This window comes from Pteropus vampyrus, unplaced genomic scaffold, assembly GCF_000151845.1.
Source record: "Pteropus vampyrus isolate Shadow unplaced genomic scaffold, Pvam_2.0 Scaffold1, whole genome shotgun sequence".
Classification (NCBI taxonomy): domain Eukaryota; kingdom Metazoa; phylum Chordata; class Mammalia; order Chiroptera; family Pteropodidae; genus Pteropus; species Pteropus vampyrus.
Genome location: NW_011888782.1, coordinates 40,387,194 through 40,392,147, shown reverse-complemented (window position 1 = coordinate 40,392,147; position 4,954 = coordinate 40,387,194). Strand labels below are relative to the sequence as shown.

General features: G+C 35.1%; 1 protein-coding gene across 5 annotated transcripts in view; it reads left to right on the top strand.

Annotated features, from left to right (window-relative positions):
* ZPLD1 (zona pellucida like domain containing 1) overlaps window positions 1–4,954 on the top strand; it is a 223,256-nt gene that overhangs the window by 133,980 nt on the left and 84,322 nt on the right. The gene's annotated exons all lie outside the window — the stretch shown is intronic.

Genomic DNA, 4,954 nt, shown 5'->3' with positions numbered 1-4,954 from the left:
CAGGGGGGGAATTACACCATTCAGAGAGGATTGACTTATCACAGGAGAGGAGTCTAGAAGTGGACACCACACCCAGACAAACTGTCACAAACTGTCATACCTTCCATTTATTCTTCTAAAGGCCTATTCACTTTTTCTAAAAATTATTTACTGTCCCTTCAGAGACCTAAATTCTCCTTTCCCTTCCCCTATTAAAGATGATATTTGAGATTGAATTCTAAGCCACCTTGGGGCCTCCTATGTATATTTGATTTATATGTGTTAATAAACTTTTGTTTGTTTTTCTCTTATTAAACTGCTTTTATTTTAGAGACCCCTTTGAGAACTTAGAAAGGGAATAGGAAAATTATTTTTCCTTGCCTTCAGTGCCAAGACATGACTTGTTAAATGCAGGAATTAGGTCCCAATTCTCTCTTTGAGACTTCCCCAAGCCACCCTAAATAAATATACAGTCTATATTAAAACCATATGCTTTTCCCATGAAGATAATTTTAAAACCCAGCAATAAACACACAATATAAGAACAGGGTGCTTTACGTTCTAAGTAGCTTCAAAGTGGGTTCCCAGGTTCTACCCACAACTTGATTTCTACCCTTAAGTATCTCTTATTTAAAAAATTTGTCAGCACTATCATATTATCAAAGGAAATATTATAACAGCATGTAAACACAATTTATAATCATATCTGTGCTCACAATCTGCTGAGAAATAGAGCATATGTGTTTTAAAATCCATAAAAACATGTCATGAAAGTTTTAATTCAGTTAAATCTGTTGTGCTCAGATATTTAGAACAAACAACAAGTTTTAAGTTACACGCATTACCCTCACAATTCAACATGATGCAGCTGTTGCCATTAAGCCTGTCTGCTAGCTCCGAACTTGAGCAGGAAAAAAAAAAATCAAATCAAAGCTCAACGAACATGAAGCGCATGGTTTGCTGTTATGGGTCTTCACAGATATAGATCTCTAAACAGTTGATAAAGTTGTGGTGTTCTAAATTGATTGCTGAGATGGGCAGTGGTGCACACCACAGCTTGTCTTTTTCTTGCCACACACTGCTTAACTTGTCACTCATAGCCGTGTGTCTAGATCAATATCCCAACCTGTAAGAGATTATTGGAATGTTGCAAAGTGAAGCAATTTAAAGGTAGGTTTAAGCTGCTGAAACTGAAAAGCACCTCAAATAATAAATATGTAAGCCTAGTGATATCTTAGACTCCTAAGTAAAAATGTTAGAAAGGGACACCATGTTCTTTTTAAGTTACAGACTAAGTAAATTTTTGTCTCCTTGGGAAATAATCCAGAAGAAGAAAGGATCTATCTAATACATGTATATCTTTTGGTTTGCCAATATATCGACTTTGGCAAACCAAGCTGGTACAGCTCTGCTTAATTCTCTTGGAACACTCACTCTTCCAGCACGGTTATCATGCTAGAGGAAACCTAAGCAATTCCATAGAGAAGCCCACTGGAAAGGAACCAATAGTCTGAAATTTCTCACCAGACCTGAGTGAGCCATTGTGAAATATATCCTCTAGTCCCATTTGAACCTCCCAGCTCACAGTCTTGTGGTGTAGCAGTGGCTGCCCCCACTGAGCTCAGTGTACACTGCAGATGTGTAAGCAAAATAAATGATTGCTATTGTACTTTTGAATTTGAGATTGCTTTGTTAGGCAGTAAATGATCATTGTGTTGAAGAATCATACTTAACCTTGTAGGAATTAAATTTGGTAGTGTTTTCTTTTCCTCCGTAACAGGAGTTGGCAAACTACAATCAATAGGCTCAATTATGAGCTAGGAATGGTTTCTACATTTTAAAAGTGTTATTGAAAAGAAAAACCCCAAACAAACAAGCAAATAAGTGGAAACAAAAAGAATATATAGCAGAGGTTTTATATGGCCTGTAAGACTAAAATATTTACTACCTGAACCGTTACAGAAAGTTTGCTGACCTCTGTTCTACAGCAATCCATCTTCTCTCAGATATTTAGTGTGAATTAGTGCTACAGGTTTTGAGCTGGAAGAAAAACTTGACAACGAAAGGAATGCTCAGAAATATTTCTCTAAGGACTTACCAGAACTGTATTCCTACAACTAACTTAAACTTCAAAAATTGTTGTACATTTTATTTAGTACTCATGCAAATGTGTTGATTTCCCCCATTAAGATACAATAAATCATAGTTCAAGAAAATATATTTGGGGTGTTACATACCTCAGAGTCATAAATTATTGAGCAGGAAATTTTTGAAAAACATTTGCTTGAGGTCTGGAAATAGTTATACTACCCTTTTTTCTCTCCCTTCAAACACATACATCTGATACATCTGTAAATTGTTATCTGAGGCTAAAGTAGTATGAATTTGAGAGGAAGGGTATTTGTATACATTTGTACTATATATTGTGATTATATATTGGTACTAAAGGTTTCTAAGATCAAGATTGAACTAGAAAGTGTGAACATATAACACCAAAAATTTTAGCATATATTTCTTAGATGGCTGAATTGACAAATTAGGACACCATGTTAAAGTCAACTACCAGTCCAGGATTGCATTAAGTAGCTGTGCTGTTTCATGGGCTCAATATACCAGTAAAATCATAAAATCTTAGGAAAAAGTCACTTTCTTATAGTTGCTCTTACATTGAACAGATATTTTCATCATATATCTAATTTCAGATTTGATAATTGCTGACATCCAAACTTTTCTCAGTGTACTATGAGGAATAAGACTATTTCAGTATAAAATATTTGGATTTAGAAAGGAAAGTAATAGAAGTTTGGGGATTTGAATACTGTTTATTCTTCTCTATTGAATTGGTGGGTGCAGGATGGAGAGATGTCTGAGGATGAGTAGATGTGACAGAAATCTTTCTTACCTGACATGTGAGGGGGTGGATTTATACACATCACATCTGTTCTGTGGAATCTTTTTTTTCCCTTCTTTTGATAAAACTACTTATTATATTTGAAAGCTAGAGTTTTGAGTTCGTAAAAATTTTAATTAGAAATATGTTTGGTATTTAAACTATCACTTTACCATTTGCCAATGAAATGTGTCAATGGAAAATCATGAATATCAAAGAAGTGATTTTCACAATTAGCGTATCTTTAAGTACAGACTCACTCTGACCTTTACCAAGGGTCTTGGTGATTTTTTAGAGAAAACAACATAAAACAGTCCTCATAAGGCTGTGCATAAGCCCTTGATAACTTGGAAATTTCTGTGGAGCTTTAATTTTTTGAAATATGTTTTCAGCGCAAGGTAAAATTGATGTGATGACATAAAGAAGCATAACAAATAACAACCTTTCAAAGAGATTCAACATAATTGTTACAAAGTGAAAAACCTTTTAGAACCCCCATACATTTCAGCGAGAATTGTATTGTTTTCCATTATGGTTTTTATAGAGCTTCTGTAATGTTGGTTCATAAAATGTGTGTCTGCAGAAATTATCTACGGAAGTTGGAGGTAGAAAGACCTGCTCGGGCATCTATTTCATTTACAAGCCATCAATAACTAATGTAAGACATGACAATAATGCAACATTAAGGTTATACATTGAAACACAAAAGTCAGGAAATGCAAAAATCAAGGATCTCATAATAACATCAAACACCCACAGTGCACAGATAAAATATTTCTGATTGCTAATTATACTGTTAAGTGTTATACCTTAAAATGAAGCACATGAAATATGAACAAGCTAATGTTCTCCTGAGATACTTAAATTGCATTTCCTGGCTTTTATGTTTAAGTTGGAAACTTTAAAAGTTTCATTGACATAGATTTTTGTTTTTTATTTCCTTCCTTTATTTTTGAAGAAAACGAAAAAAAAAAAAAAGTCCATTGATCACTGATGTTGCTAACAGTGTTAAGAGTTACCCTCAGTCTCCATAGAGCTTTCTGAAGTTATTTTAAAATTGCACTGGTAAAATTCACCAGAATCACGGCCACAGTCCTCAGGATGTGGTCACCTGTACCTCTGAGCGTGAACCTGTGGTTTGACCCTTTCATTTAAACATGGAACTACCTTACTTAAACATAGTGACTCTGCCACATTCATAGATTTCTGAATTTTACATAGTACAATTTGAAAGGGAATAGGGGGTAGTAGTGTGTCCATACCTGATAGATTTTGAGTTGGGAAAGGCTTTTTAAGAGGGCAGTGTCTCCTTTTCAAAAGACTACTCTTCATAAGGACAAGGAAGAAAGAAGAGAAGACACAGAACATAGCAGTTGAAAAAATAAATATCTGGGTTGTGAGATTAGGAACTGAACAAATATAAATTTAAATCAGAGAATAGACAGCAAAGACTTCAATTAGAAAGAAGGCTTCAGGAAGTAGATGACAACCTTTATTAATACTCTACTACTAATGATCAAAAGTCCAAACATCTGACATGGTAAACAAAGTCTTCTCCAAAATACCTCCAACTTACTTCTATGGTAGGCAGAATCATGTACCCCCAAAGATGTCCACGTCCTAATCTCCAGAATCTATGACTATTGTTACTTTACATAGCAAAAAAATATTTGCAGATATGATTAAGGATCTTGCAATGGGGACATTATCCTGGAATATCTGAGTGAGCCCAGTGTAGTCACATGATTCCTTAGAGGTAGAAAGGAGAGTCAGAGGAGACATACTGATGGAAATAGAGGTTGGAGTTATGTGATTGCTGGCTTTGAAGATGGAAAGTGGCCACAGGCCAAGGAATGTAGACAGCCTCCAGAAGCTGGAAAAGCAAGGTATGAATTCTCCCCTAAAACCTTTAGAATGGAGGCAGCCCTATCAACACCTTGATTTTCGGCCTGTAAGACCCATTTTGGACTTCTGATTTCCAGAACTGTAGGGTAACAAATTCATGTTGTTTTAAGCCACTAATTTTGTGGTAATTTGTTACAGTAAAAATAGGAAAGTTAATACACCCCTACACACTCATAATGA